The sequence below is a fragment of the Anomaloglossus baeobatrachus genome, chromosome 12 (assembly GCF_048569485.1).
Source record: "Anomaloglossus baeobatrachus isolate aAnoBae1 chromosome 12, aAnoBae1.hap1, whole genome shotgun sequence".
Classification (NCBI taxonomy): Eukaryota; Metazoa; Chordata; class Amphibia; order Anura; family Aromobatidae; genus Anomaloglossus; species Anomaloglossus baeobatrachus.
The window spans coordinates 35,728,641-35,745,103 of NC_134364.1; positions in this window are offsets into that span (position 1 = coordinate 35,728,641).

Here is a 16,463-nt window from a genome sequence, read left to right on the forward strand (position 1 = left end):
GCTCTTCCCATTCCAGCTCCTGTTGCCATTGGGCCGCTTCACGGGCAGTCGGCATCTGGGTCACTCCGACCGCGAAAAGGCCGCGGCTTCCCGCCTCAGGTAAAAACTGCACTTTCTCTCCCGGATAAAGTGTGTGAAGACGCTGCGGCAGACCCTCCACGTCCAGGTGCACCCGATTATAAAAATAGTCATCTCCGGTACTCTCTTCCCGGATAAACCCATAGCCTTCCTGCTGATTGAATTTCACCACTATACCAGTGGTGAATTGCAGTGCCAGCTCTTCGCCGCCGGGACCGGCCATCATTTCCCGGGCGATGGTCTCCGCAAGCAGCCGCTCTTGGACGGGGTCTGGGACCGGGGATGGAGCCCTTGGGTACGATGTGGGAGACGGGTATACGGGGTCCCAGAAGAAGCCCCGATGGTCTCGCTCTAGCTTCCCGGCAAGTACTTCGGCCGGCTCCCGCACGGGGACGGATGGGGCTGCGACCGTGGCGACGGGCGGAGGTGTCTCCAAGGGGGAATAAGTAATCCCCAGGGGCCGATTCCCCAACGGTAGCTGGGTGGCATAGGTCGCCCGTACCTCAGTTGTAGTGCCTCCGGTTGCAGCGTCCCAGGTGGTCAGCCAGGTCACCTTCGCCGGACGTTCTGGGCCTCCTGGCACGGCCGGGATATCAAGCAGGGACGCTTCTGCTGCGGTATCATGCTTGGGACGCTCCCGGCTTAGGCTAGTCAGGGCCATGGCGGTAGCGAGTTCCTGCTGTTGGCCTGAGGTCTCCATCTCTTTATCTTGCAGTGTCGCTAGTAATGGCGGCGGAGTCGATGCTGAGACTGGAGGAAGTGGAGGCGGGCCTATGTTTCCCGCTCTTGGGCGTGCTCCACCCCCAGCCTCACACATCATCTTGACTCCTCCGCGGCGGGTCTTCTTTTTCTTCATCACACCGCCCACTTCGTATGTCTTTCTTCGTGCCCTGGGACTGGCGCCTCCCCTCTTTGGGCGGAGTACTCCGTACTTCTTCTTCGGCACCGGCCAGCCCCAGGCTCTTCTTTTGGCGCCAACTTTTCGCGCGCTTTTGTTATCTTCACAGACGACGGCCATCCTGCCGCCATCTTGTGCCCGGTCCAACGCTGCAGGCACTGTATCTTCCTCCCACCATGGGACTGGAAATCTTCTCTCATAGCCCGGATACGGTGCACTCGGCACCACTTGATCTCCGGCTTCTTCTTGGGTCTCCGGCAAGGGAGTCGAATCCTGCCGACTACGCCACATGTAGTGATGAGCCAGGGGAGCCTCTGGCCTTGTAGTCGTGGCTGTAGTTTTCAGGCTTGCCCTTGGCTTCACCACTACCTTAAAGTCGGGAGCTGACTTGGTGGGGCAGAGTGTGATGGTGCACTTGCCGGACGGTGTACAAACGATCTTCAGGCAAAGGTTGCTGGTAACAAAAGACATCTTTTATTGTACATGACAATCCGGCAGTAAAATCAGGCACTTTCGGTGGAGCTGGGGGCAGCCTGCCCTAACGCACCCTCTTGTGGGGATATGCCCGGGGTACTCCACTTCGCCGGGCTCCCACTCTTTGGTTTCACGCACACCGGACCCACACCAGTTGCTTCACACCCTGAGGTTACGTTCCCCTCCTTACGCTCCGGCGCCCCCTGCTGGTCCCGCTCACACACTCTGCCCCTCGATGTTCTCACTCTTCCATCCCGGATCCAACTCCTCGCGCACACACACACACTCCCCTGTGATTCAGCCGGCTCCTCCTCCCCGGTGGCGACAGCCGTCCCACCCGGCCACTGGGGGTGCCCTATCAAAACATGCAATAATAAAAGTCAAACATTTTTATTAATTACAATTCCGGGTTATCTCAGCTCCCTCCTGTAGGGGGAATGCTCACCCACTACAGTTTCATTGCGAATTATGCATTCAAAAAACTCAATGTTCAGATTTTATTAAGTAGATGTGAAAACAAGAAACTTTATGTCAAATTATATATCAAGGTATAATAAAATATAATCTAATATTCTAATATATAAAGCTGTGTGTGTGTGTGTGTGTGTGTGTGTGTGTGTGTGCCCGCTAAAGGAATCTGCAACTTTGCATTTACAATCACAAAATTTTGCACAGCCGCCTCATGTGACTCTGGGAATGTCATAGACTATGTTTTTAGGGGAATATTTAACCCCACGCTTTGCCAAAAAACCTGCTTACATTAAAGTCAATTGAACTGGGAGCTACAGGTCATTAATAGGAGCTGTGATTGGTTGCTACAGGAACAAAGGACATTCTTAGTATAAGAAGCTTATATGTAAAGTAATATGATTTTGGTGAAGTAAGAGAGATAGACAAATACAGATAGAGAGAAACAGAGACAGACCGAGAGAGACAGACAGAGAGAGGGAGACAGAGAGGCAGACACAGACAGACAGAGACACAGAGAGAGACAGACAGAGACAGACAGACAGAGACAAACAGAGACAGACAGACAGAGACAGACAGAGACAGACAAATAAAGACAGAGAGGCAGACAGACAGACAGAGACAGTGCGTAACAAAAACGTTTTCGGTCCTATGTGCCATATGATGGCAGCCCCCATACAGCGGTGGATTCCGCATCTGACAGCCCACACAGTGTGTTCCCTCACACATGTGCTACTGAGGAAGGTCCACATAGGACCGAAAACGTTTTTGTTACGCACATGAATACATTTTTCTTCAAATCATCTTGGGAGTGCCTTGTATACTTCTCACTGTTTGGCTTTGGAACCTGAAGTGCACCCCAATATCTCCGACGCATATATAGGAAGTGCCATTCTCTTCTTGCTATAGACAGACAGAGACAGACAGACAGAGACAGACAAATAAAGACAGAGAGACAGACAGACAGAGACAGACAGACAGAGACAGACAGACACACAGAAACACACAGAGACAGACAGACACACCGAGACAGACACACAGAGACAGACACACAGAGACAGACACACAGAGACAGACACACCGAGACAGACAGACAGAGACAGACAGACAAAGACAGACAGGGAGAGTGAGAGAGAGGGAGAAGAAAGACACTTAGTCACTACCCCAGGCAATGCCGGGTACTACAGCTAGTAAAGCATAAAATATAAAAATGAATTAGAACTACATAACCTAATCATGATATTTTAGTAATATAATATAAGATCAGAGCTTTTGTTCAGACCTGAGTGAAAAGTCGTATTCAACATCAACATCCAATATGTTTCTCTATTTAATAGGGCTCTCCTCCAGTCCCCACATCTAATAGGTTAATTAACCCTTTCAGTATCACTATATGAGAAATGTGCCAAATTCCCTGTATGGACATTCAAAAAAATGTTTGGAAACATTGGAGGGATTGGAAGCATTAGGATTAGACGCATTACTGATGTGTTCTCTGATTTTTTGAGTTTATGAATCATGCAACCAACATAGTACAAATTGCATGCACTGCAAAAAATATTATACACTACATGATCAGAATTGCAGGTCATAATGCATTTCAACTTGTATGCGCTATTATCAACCAAATTATGGACTTCATTCATTTTATCTGCATATTTACAACCGCATCTGCTTATACCACACTTAAAGAATCCAGTAAATTTTAACCATGATGAACCTGTTTCATTACACTCCCTCAAAAGGCTCGGGGATAAAATATTTCACAGAACAGGAGCTCTTCTAGCCAAAAAGCCACTCCTATTTTGAATGATTTTAAAAAGCTTTTCATCATGAAAGAGTATGCGGAAATGTTTGTTAATAATTTGTTTAATGGCAGGAAACTCTTTACTGAAAGTAGTGACAAAACTAGTTTTATTAGTATATGGCATGAAACTATTTGGATTCTTACAGATCCCTTCTATTGACATTATTGACCCAATTTCTTGCTCATGACAAAATCTTTCAGGATAATTGTGAGTTCTCTATCTATTGCACACTGCCCTCTCCTCTCTCCTGTACCATTCATCTCCAGTGCAATTTGTACGAGCTCACATGAGCTTTCCTATGGGTATTTCCTTAATTGTATTCTTTGACTGACAAGATTTAGCATTAATGATTGTATTCTTGGACATCTCTTTTTTAGAAGTGCAAGTATCCACTCGATGAGTTACATACATAGTTACTTAGGTTGAAAAAAGACTTAGGTCCATCTAGTTCAACCTTCCTCCACCAGTTGTCAGTGTCAGAGTTAGATGTGAGATTCAAATCAAATAAGACAAGTCCCTCTGCCAATTGTATGTGAATTTTAGATGTAATGCGTTGTCATTTAGATAATGTATGAAGTGCAGGATCGTCGCCACATCACCGGACAAAATAAAAATAGTCGTCTATGTAGCGACCATACCACTCCACATGACCAAAAAATGGATTATCATTGGAGAGAACATATTTTTCTTCCTATATGACAACATAAATGTTTCAGAAAGAATGCAAATGCTCAGCCCTCATTGACGCTTCAACCAATTGTAAATAATGATGTCCAGCAAACAGAAAATAATTATGGGATAATAGATATTCCAACACCATAATAATACAGTGCTTTAAATTTGAACTATATAGAAATTATTTATCCAGAAATTCACCACAGGCTTGCAAACTCAAGTCATGGGGTATACAAGAATAAAGCAATTCCATATCGTAAATTAGCCAAGAGTAATTGGACTGTCATGGGATTAACTCTAAAATGTTCAATGTGTGTTTAGGAGACTGATGAATAACCTGATCCTGTTCCTGTTTTTTAGATTCCACTTCTAAGGCTAGGTTCACATTTCCGTTGCTTTGCATCAGTCACATGCGTTGCTTGACGCATGTGACTAATGCGTTGTACAACGGATGATAAGTATTGGATACGAAAGCGGATTCTGTCCGGCAGCCGGCTATTGTGAACGATCAACTGATCGCTCTCAAAAGCTGGCGGCCGGGAGATCAGCTGATCGCTCTCATAAGCCGGCGGCCGGGAGATCAGCTGATCGCTCACAGAAGCCGGGCGCCGGCTTATGAGAGCAATCAGCTGATCATTCACAATAGCCGTGGCTGGGTGATTAGCTGATCGTTCGGCCACCGATGAGCAGGCGCAGTGAAAACATACGGATTGCGCTGCTCAAAAAACGTTACAGGCTGCGTTTCTGCTGCCCGACGGTCAGTCGTTCCACGACTGATCAGTTGGGCTGAGGATGCAACACAGCATCATCAGGCACAATCCGCCGCTCATGCAGGTCTATGGGAAACAACAGAATCCGCCAAACGGATTCCATTGTTTACCAGAGCCGCGGATTGTGACTGATACAAACTGAGGGAAGTGTGAACCTAGCCTAAGACATATAGATTCCTATTAACAACTTGATCTTCAAAATCTCAGTTGTCATATCAGTATTTTGATGTGAATTAGTGGAAACTGGTACAAATGAAGTTCTCATGAGAGTGATTCAAGAAATGTTTTTTTTACACTACGTGACCTGGTAAATCTATTGACATCCAAAATCGTGTCATATAGATCAAAATGAAATGTTGGAGGAAAGTTCAATTGAAACACGAAGAAATGATCCAGGTTCCAGATTTTTTTTCTTTATAATAAAATTCACCTTTATTGGTAATTTCTTTAAAATCATCCAAGAAAATATCGCATGATTCATGAGTAATATAGCAGGTCCATAGGAGTCATAGGGCTCACACCAGATGCCTTTCGAGTGTAGCGCTCTTAGGGGCACTTTGCACACTACGACATCGCAGGTGCGATGTCGGTGGGGTCAAATTGAAAGTGACGCACATCCTGTGCCGCAAGCGATATCGTAGTGTGTAAAGCCTTTTTGATACGATTAACGAGCGCAAAATCATTGTAATCATATCATGGTGTAGCGTCTGTCATTTTCATAATTTGGAAATAACCGATCTTACGATGTTCTTCCTCATTCCAGCGGCATCACACATCGCTGTGTGTGAAGCCGCAGGAGCAACGATCATCACCTTACCTGCGTCCTGCAGCTTACGCCAGCTATGCGGAAGGAAGGAGGTGGGGGGGATGTTTACATCCCGCTCATCTCCGCCCCTCCGCTTCTATTGGCCGCCTGCCGTGTGACGTCGCTGTGACGCCGCACGACCCGCCCCCTTAATAAGGAGGCGGGTCGCCGGCCAGAGCGACGTCGCAGGACAGGTGAGTGCATGTGAAGCTGGCGTAGCGATAATGTTCGCTACGCCAGCTATCACCATGATATCGCAGCTGCGACGGGGGCGGGGACTATCGCGCTCGGCATCGCAAGCATCAGCTTGCGATGTCGTAGTGTGCAAAGTGCCCCTTAGACTTGGTGAATTCACAATGCACATTATCAGACTGCTCGGCACTTCCTGTCATGCGCACTAGACCTCTCTGAAGTCGAGACACGTACACCGTTTTATAGTGCGCATGACTGGAAGTGCTGGGACTTCTGATTATGCACACTGAGCCTAAAGACGGTATTACAAGGGGACTGGCAGATTAGGAAAAAGGTAGTAAATCTCTCAATCGTCAGTCGGTGTCCACCGTGCAGTGATGGTAAACTGCTGCTGGCAACCCGAAGGTCAGAGCTAGGTGGCTCCGAAATAATAAAAGCCTGACTCAAGTTAAAAGTCACTTGGACCAGGACTATTGTGAACCCTGTTAATGCCACAGGGCACACACACCCAAACAAAGACCTCTCCTGTTAACACCACAGGGAGTCCTGGGGACAGCTGTCCATGCTAGTAGGCGCAGTAGATGCAGCTCAGTTCATACCACTGGACTGCTACAGCAAGACTGGAATGGTAGGAGGGGAAGTGGGATGTCTAGCCCTATTGTGCTTCATGGGAGATCTTGGCGCGACGGGCACCGGACACGTAACCCTAACTACCGCCTCCAGTACTAAGGCTATAAGGCTGCAATGCTCTCTGAGCAAACATGTGTTCATGTGTGATGACTGCACACCGGGGTGTGCTCTCCAGGACCTTTTAATACCTAAGGTCCACCCCAAACATCATGTCACACAAGATGGCGCTGACAGGAGCCAATGGTAGAGTGCCACATCATCAGTGACGTCACCAGAGGCCTATCCGCTTGTGACGTACTGTCAGACGGAAGTTTGCTCAAAACTCGCAGTGTCATGGCGGCATCAGACGCTGTTGACACTTCAGACTCTGACACTCCACACTATGGTTTCGCTGCTGTTTCTGAGTTACACAGGCAGGCTCAGGCGTCAACCATCTGTGTGCTCATTAATGATCAGGCTAGCAAGAGTTAATCTCTGCTAGCCTGCTGGTTACCTCTAGCATCACATGTTGTTGGAAACCCATCACATTTACTCATACCTTTTTAAGATGGTGGAATCTGTCTTCCCACGCCGATTATACTTTATTGCTGTGTTCATCTGTGTGCTGGTGTTCCCCAGTCCTGCTGGTGATTATATTGCAGGGTGCTTGGAGTTGTTGTGGAATTCTCTTGTCGCCTTGTTGTTTCCTCCCTGCTCCTATTTTTCTCCTTAACTGTTATTGTCTTTTATCTTTGTATGAGCTGTACTGTGAGATAAAGTTTTGGTTTCCTCTGTTTGTCTTTTGCTGTTGGTTTTCTTGCACTCCTGTCCTGGCCCTCTTCGAGGATAGGGAGGAAGGGGGTATAAAATCAGGGCTGGTCAGAATTAGGGTCAGGCTGGAGACTCAGACATCCTCACCTTTAGAGGTAACTCTGAGATAAGGGATAGCTAGGGCCCCCCTAGTCTGACAGCCAGTCTAGTAGCCCTGGTCCCCTGGTCTTCCCTATGATCATGACAAACGCTTAAAAAAAACAAATAACATTCTTCTGAGCTTCTCAGGCCCCATGTCGTGCAGTGTCCTCCTCTGTAACTGCTGCAGTAGACAGCAGATGACATCAGCGTACCAGCTATAGCGACACATGACGTCACTACCATGGGCCACCAGTCACGGACACACCTTTGTTTGGCCAGTGGCATGTATTGCACTAGAGGGATCCGACGGGTCTCTGCTCAGCAATGCATTTCTGCTTGATGTGCATTCTTGGACACACATGCCGCTGAAATAGGCACTGAAATCGGCAAGCCCCATTCACCCCTGAGCTCGTTCACGACCACTGTAACCGCGATTGTTACACCCCTGAATACTTGCGGTATAAGTATATTTATCTGTATACAGGTGTATACACTTACTGCAACCTTTCACCATCATGGTAGTTTATTTAATGTCACTGATAGACATGATTAATACTGTACTTGAGCACGCTTAGAAGATGTCAGGAGATGAAATGATTAAAGTATGCCTTTCCTCCCAGTTATTGTTTCTTGAATGCAATAATGAATAAACAAAAATTATCAAAAGAAATTTTGTACACAATACCTTGTCAAAAGAACAATCAAAGATACTTGTGCGAAATTTATATTTTAATTGTTCAAGTGTCCATCTGCCAAAAACTACCGGTTTATTAACATAGTATTATGAGTACAATCACATGGGTCACTAATGGTGCAGAATCACATTCGCAACAGTATACAGTACCTCATCAGGAAATGTGTTGAAACTCATTGTTTTCACCTGAATGAAGCTTCTTTGCATTTTTAAAGGGGTTTTCCATCCAAAAGTGGCCAGAGGGAAGGGAACTTTCTTTAACAGTCACTTGAGACAATTGAAAGGCCCGTTAACGTCAAGAGTTGTAAACTGATTAAGGCCTTGCTGCTGAGCGTCCTACTTAAGGCTTTGTGCGCACTGGAAAATAGAATTTTCTCAATAAAATTTCGCAGGCATTGAAAGATTACCGCACCTGCGGTAAAAAAACGCGGCAAACCGCACCCGCAAACCGCATGCGGTTTGCCACGGTTTGCTGCGGTTTTACCATGGTATTGTCCACGGTATTGCCGCGGTTTTCCCGCGTGCGGTTTGGTACATGTGTTTTATTGCATTCAATGCAATAAAGCACATTGAAAAAAAATAAAATAAATAATTTACTTCTGAGATAGATGATAGATAAATAGACAGATAGAGGAATAGATAGAGGGATAGATAGATAGAAGGATAGATAGATAGATAGATAGATAGAGGACAGATCGCTGCATTTCTCACGGTCGGTAGTGCGTTCACATTACCGGCCGTGGGAAATGCCCTGTGGTTACCTCTGCTGTCTCACTGCGAGGCTGCATTCAGCACTGTGTCAGTCGCGGCTGGATGTAAGCAGCGCAGGTCCTGTGGATTACACCAGAGCTGTGGATTACGCTGGAGCTGTGTGTTTGGGAGGGGTTAATAAACGGGTGAACGAGGCTTTTTTATGTTTTATTTAAAATAAAGGATTTTTCGGTGTGTGTTTTTTCACTTTACTTACGGGTTGATCATGTCAGCTGTCACATAGACGCTGCCATGATCAAGCCTGGACTTAGTGGCGGCGATCCGCCGCCATTAACTCCTTATTACCTGGATCACCACTGCATGACGGCATCTAGAAGAGCTGGGGACACTCCGGTACTGCCGCATAATGCATGCGACAGTCCCGAGGCAGCTGCGGCTGATATTCTCGGCTGCGGGAGGTGGGAGGGAAGCGGGGGACATTAACCCTGCCCCTCGCCCTCCCCAGCTTGAGAATACCGGGCCGCCGCTGTGTGCTTACCTCGGCTGGACGGTAAATATACAGCGGAGCCCACGTGTTTTGTTTTCTATATTTCCGTTTGCTTTCTATGTGTGTTCTATATGTCTGTGTCTGTGTTCTATGTCTGTGATCTGTGTGTGTGTGTTTACTCTCTGCTCCACTCCCTCTTCCTGTCATAATGACATCACTTCTCTGCAAAACCGCAGGCAAGCGATGTACATTACCGCAGGTAAACCGCGAAATACCGCAGGGAATAACGCAGGAAAACGCAGTGAACCGCACAGAATTTGCTGCCTGCGTTATTCCCTGCGGGATTTCACGATTACATTGGAGTCAATGTAGCGAAATCCTGCAGCGACGTGCGGAAAAGAATTGACATGCAATTGATTTTGCTGCGGGCATCAAAACATGCAGCTGTCAAATTTCGCCTAGTGCGCACAGGATTTTTTTTCCCCATAGGTTTTGCTGGTGATTCACTGCAGAGATGTTATGAACATTTTCTGCAGCGAAACATGCAGCAAAACCGCAGGAAATCCGCGGCAAAAAAAACGGTAAGTGCGCACAGGGCCTAAAGGGGTTTTCCCACTAACAAAGTTAATTTTAACGTTAAATTATATCTTGGAATAATAATTTCTACATTTGGATGTGTTTTAAAAAAAATGTTCCTGTGCTGAGATAATCTTATATATAAATGCCACAGCTGTGTACTGTGTAATGGCCGTGTCTGACTGTACAGGGACATGGTCTGATCATACCACAGCTCCTGGGCAGAGGAGGAGGCATAAGAGAGTATACAGACATTACAGCACGGGATCATAGATTATTCTTTTTAGGAGGTAAAACATTTCCCTGCCTGTTTTATATAAAATGTTTTACCTTGAAGAAAGAATCATTTGCGATCCCGTACTGTAATGTCTATACTTTTTTACTTTCTCCCCTGCCAAGAATATGTGGTATGTTCAAACCATGTCCCTGTACGGTCAGACACGGCCGTTACACAGTACATACCAGGGACACATATATAAGATTATCTCAGCACAGGAACTTTTTTAAACACATCGAATTGTGGAAACTATTATTCAAAGATCTATTGATTAAAATCAACTTTGTTAGTGGGAAAACCCCTTTAAGGACTTGTCTTGCTCAGTCTTTCATTCCTTCGATCAGTCTGCTGACGTGACTCCGTCAGATTACTCTGTGTACCGGTCACCTCTCTCTTTACTCTTCATGCTATCTCTCATCCTTAATCTCCTCTCACTTCAGGGACACCCACACCAAATGGCTTTGCCAACTAACCAGACCTGATTTCTGTCTCTGTTACAAGCAGGGCCCTTTCTGAACTTCAAGAACCTGTCTCTGTCCCTATAACTTAGCCCCTCCCACTATGGGCTAGTCCCAAAACATTAACTGTTTCTTGACCTACTGTTGACAACATACCACCTATCACTAACTACCTCTGCTACAATTCACGTTTTACATTACATAATAACAGTAACGCATAACATAATGTACATTACACATCATAGTTCACATTACATATAAAAACAGCAATATTGGTGTCTTCGAGGGGGAGCAAGATAATATGTACACCTCCTTATACCTGTCTTTTCCATTTGGCCCAGACTGACATGACCAAAGACATATTTGATTTCTAACATTTCTAGCACCGTCCCCATCTAATCCCAACCTACACAAATGCCTCATCCTACTGATACCGTAATGCTGAGCCGCTAATCTATGTGTTCCTATTACTGCACATGCTGTTTGGCACAATAACAGGCTCCTTCTCTGCAGCCCCACATAGTAATGCCTACCTACCACTGTGCCCCTTACATAGTAAAAATTGCACCCTAGAACATTTTGTTTGTTTTAATGTTTTGTTTATTAAGGCAAAAAAAAAAAGTGAATACATAGTCAACAGAAGACACAGACTTAACTAATATTGGTACGATTGTTACAATTGTTACAAAGACTTCCCTTATGTCTCCATGACACTTAGCATCTGTACAAAATCTGACCTAAGCCAGACATCATTAGGTTTAACCAACAGGCGATAGGGAAGATCAATCTAAGTTGTCAGCCTGGTTTCTGGAATAACATGAAACAGTTTTCTAATCTTGAGTAACTGAGGAACTAGGAAAAGAAGAGAAGAAAAGAGGGGGGGGATAGCTTGAGTAAAGGTAAGCGAGGTTGTTTCACTGGAAGTTCAGATACAAGAGTCGAGTCAGCAATCTCAGAAAGCGAATAGAGAGAGGGGATAGAAGAGACAGGAAGAAGGGAAGAGAATTTGGTCATAGGTCTAATCCTACCATGGACATATTGATCTGCAGGCCGTCGTTCAACTTGCTAGTGGGAGGGTGAGGCGGCCTGAAGTACACTATGTTGCCTACTGTGAGGTGACAACTAGAAATTGGGGTTTAGACTTATAGGTCTGCCATGCGTTCCATACCTGGAGGAAAGAGAGCATATTTTGACTAGATAGGGCTGAAAGTTCCTCAACATGGTATAATTGATCAATTTTCAGCACAAGCTGCAAGAGAGAGGGAATTTTCGTAGTGCGCCATAGTTGAGCAATAAGAAGTTTACAAGCTGAGCCCACAAATGAAGCTAGTTTCGAAGTAGCTTTATCTTTGGGCCACATTGGGAAGTTCAAAAGCAAATTTCTAGGGTCCAAAACCCCCTTTTTGCCTGTAAGGTCAAATATTAACTGTGATGCTGTCCGCCAGAAGGTCTGGACCATCGGACATGTCCTCCACACGTGCAAATATGTTCCCTTGTCCCTCTCGCAGCGCCAGCATTGATCTGAGGTGGAGGAACTGCACATACTAGACGAGGTGGGGACAGTGTACCATCTCGTAATCACTTTGAAAGAATTCTCTTGAACTCTCACACAGCACGACGGACTGTGAGAGGCTCTATAAATTTGGCTCGTTTGTGAATCAGAAAATGTAGTTTTCAGGTCCCTTTCCCATTTTAGTATATATGCTCTCTTCACCACCAGTTTTTTTGTGAGTAGAGTATGGTATAGATTAGACAGAATTTTCCTGGGGGCCCGGGTTTGTATGCAGTAAGATTCAAATGTAGTTAGAGGTCTGTCGAGCTGGGTATGGGGTAATAATGGGTGGATCACGTGTTTTAATTTCGTATGATGGAGAAATGTGAGCTTAGAGAGAAGGGGATTCGTACACATCTCTTGTTTAGATATCAAAGAGCCATCTACCAAAAGATCAGCCACCGGAACAGTTACGTTGGTTAGGAATGTGGACTTCGAGGACGCGGCTTGGTTTACATCGGCGTCTAGTATGTCGGAAACTAGGGTTAGGGGGGAGAGAGGTGGAGCCAACATCTCCCTATTTTCCTTCCATTTTTGCAAAAGAGTTCTCGTTAGTTCATTCGTAAAGGTTCTTTTGTCTTTCTGGTTAGGGGGGGAAAGCAACATAGCTCGCAGAGGGGAGGGGGCTAGGTATTCTTCTATAGATATCCACAGTTTACTCGGTGGGTTTCTGATCCAGTCCACCGTTCTGGAGAGGACGGCGGCTTGGTAATATAGCGATATATTGGGTAATCCCATGCCCCCTTTATCTTTTGGAAGGTTCAATGTGTGGAAGTTGATTCTCGGTTTAAGTTTGTTCCAGACGTAGTTGGAGATTAAAGAATTACATCGAGAGAGAAATGCTGTGGGAATTGGTATGGGCAACATTTGGAATAGGTAGATAAACTTTGGGAGTATAATGCTTTTAATTAAGTTTTTCCGGCCCATCCACGTAAGAAAGGGAGCTTTCCACGCGGATATTTGTGCGGTAAGATTAGGAAGAAGGGGCTTGTAGTTGAGATCAAACAGGGACTTGAAGGTTTTCCCTAGCTTGATACCCAGGTACGTTATGTGGCTATTTGGCCATCGAAAAGGAAACGAGGTTTGGAGAGATTTAGTAACTTTACTGGTGATATTAATGCTTAATGCTTCTGATTTAGATAGGTTAATTTTGAAATTAGACCAGTGGCCATATTCCTCTAATAATTTCATAAAGGCAGGGAAACCCCTCTCCGGTCTAGACATCACAACCAGCAAGTCATCGGCAAAAGCAGCGGACTTATGATGAATTCCCTGCAAGGTGAACCCCTCAATTTCCCGGTCTTGCTGAATGGCATATAGCAGTGGCTCCATGACCAAGACGAAGAGTAGGGGGGATAAGGGGCATCCCTGCCTTGTGCCATTTTTAATATCAAGGGGGTCGGTAAGAGTATTGTTTATCTTAATCCTGGCCGTGGGGGATGTGTACATCTGTAGAATTGCGCGTATGGCATTAGGAGGAAAATGGAAAGCCTCCAGCGTTCCCTGCAAGAAGGTCCAGTCCACCCTATCAAACGCCTTCTCAGCGTCCGTTCCCAGCAGCACCAGAGGCAGCTTATGGATCCTGGCGTGTTGCATTAAATTTATTATTCTTAGCGCGTTATCCTTCCCCTCTCTACCCCTAACAAAACCTGATTGTTCTGGAGAAACGAGATCAGGAAGGATATCCGCCACTCGGTTAGCAATTAAGCTAGCATATATCTTTAGATCCACATTCAGGAGTGAGATGGGTCTGTAGTTTCCACAACACTCCGGATCTTTCCCGTCTTTGTGTATTAATGAAATATGCGCCTCCAGTGCTTGCTTGGGTATGGGGTCGCCGAGTAGCAGAGCGTTGCAAGATGCCAGAAGGTGATCCCCCAGGATGTCAAAGAATTTTTTATAATAGATGATGGGTAGGCCATCTGGACCTGGTGCCTTTCCCACGGGGCTTCTGGACAGGATGGACTGAACCTCAGCCCGGGAGAACGGTTTTTCCAGGGATGCCTGTTGTAATTTGGAAAGCTTCGGGAGATTTAATTTAGCTAAGTAGCTCTGTATACCGCATTTCCTCTTGTCATTCTCCGATGCCGACTCTTCCGGCCGAATTTGATATAGATTTTTATAGAATCGAAGGAACTCGTCCGAGATTTGGGAATAGTCCTGCGTACGTTGGCCCGGAGCGGTTTTAATTGCATGTATAAAAGTGCGAGCTTGTCTTTTCTTTATCAGGGACATCATAAGTTTAGAGGCTTTATCCCCATGTAGGAACATACGGTTCCTCCATCCAAGATAAAATTTTGCCGACTGTTTATTGAGTATGTCCCTAAGTTCCATACGTTTCGCGGTCAGTTGTTCTAATGTCTGTTGGGAAAGAGACTGCTTATGCTGAGCCTCCAGCGTGGCGATCTCAGCATACAAAGTCTGCAAAAACAATTTCCTCTGCTTGTTGAGGTGTGAGGAAATGGAGATCAACTCTCCCCTAATGACCGCCTTATGCGCTTCCCACAACATTGGAGCCGCAATATCTTGTGACTTGTTCTCTGCAAAATAATTACAGAGACAATCAGATATGCGCTTCTTATTTTCTTCCGAGGAGAGAATTGATTCATTCAATCTCCACGTACGATGAAGATAGTACGGCCTCAGGAGTGAGAAACTGACAGAGACATAAGAATGGTCAGAGAAGGGAGTTGATTGGATCTCTGTGTCTTTGACATTAGGTAGTAGATGTCTAGGTAGAAAAATGTAGTCAAGTCTGTGGTATGATTTATGAGGATTAGAGAAGAATGTATAGTCTTTGGTTGTGGGATGATGATAACGCCAGATATCTATCAGAGAGAGGGAAAGAAGAGAGCATTTAATCCGAGATAGGTCCCTTAGAGAGAGGTGGCTTTTCTTTGCAGTGGAATCTAGTTTGGGTTCCAAAGCCACATTAAAATCCCCGCAAAGTATTGGGGTACCTTCTGAGAAAGCCCGAAATTTTTTAAGAGTGGAAATCAACCAGCGGATCTGTTTGACATTTGGGGCGTATACATTCCCTAGGGTTACTATAGAGCCAGCTAATATACCCTTGACGAAAATGAACCGTCCCTCTGGGTCAATGGCGACATCTCGAGCTAGGAAGGGTATATCTTTAGCAATGGCTATAGAGACCCCTCTAGAACCTTTATGTGGGGAGGGGGCATGGAACCAGGTGTTGTAGTGAGCCTTGCTAAAGTTTGGGATTTTGCCGTCTCGGAAATGCGTTTCTTGAAGGAAGATCATGTCTGCATGTTTCTTATGTAGGCTATGTAGGGTCTGTGACCTTTGTATAGGGGAATTTAACCCATGTGCGTTAAGGCTTATTACCGTAAATACCTTATGGTGTGGTGCCATGGTAAGACCTGCGGAAGGACCATCTGTTCTTTTCCCGACGGGATGAGTGGACCAGACCTACGACCATTGGAAGAGAAGAAAAGATAAAGAGATTGGGGGGTAGAGAGAGATTCAGAGGAGGATAGGGTATTAGTAACAACATTTTCAACTATTTGAAATTCAAACAAATAAGAGTGTGCATCAAGAGGGAGCAAAAGGCGCGAAACCCCTATAGTAACTTCATGTTATAACTAGCATAAACAGTAATGTGCAACAATAGATCCAATCAAAGGCCCCTTCATGGGGGCTCGCCTTCAGGGTTCATTTGGAGTTTCTTCGCTGCTTTGCGTCTGGATCTGTGGGTCTTTGGAGTGAGGCTATGCCATGGTGTCGGGTCTGGAAGCATTTGTAGTGTAGATGTCGAACGATGGAGTTCATTCTCCGGGTATTTCTCCAGCGTGATCCCCAAATCTTCACAAATCCGTCTTATCTCCGCAGAGGTTTTGGCTTGGTAGTGTTTTCCATTAGCAGATATAGCGATGCCAAATGGAAATAACCAGCGGTACGGAAACTGGCGTTGGCGTAACACTGTTGTGAAGGGTTGTAGCAATCTCCTTTTGGTCAGGGTGGTGGAAGCAAGGTCCTGGAAAATCAGAATTTTAGAG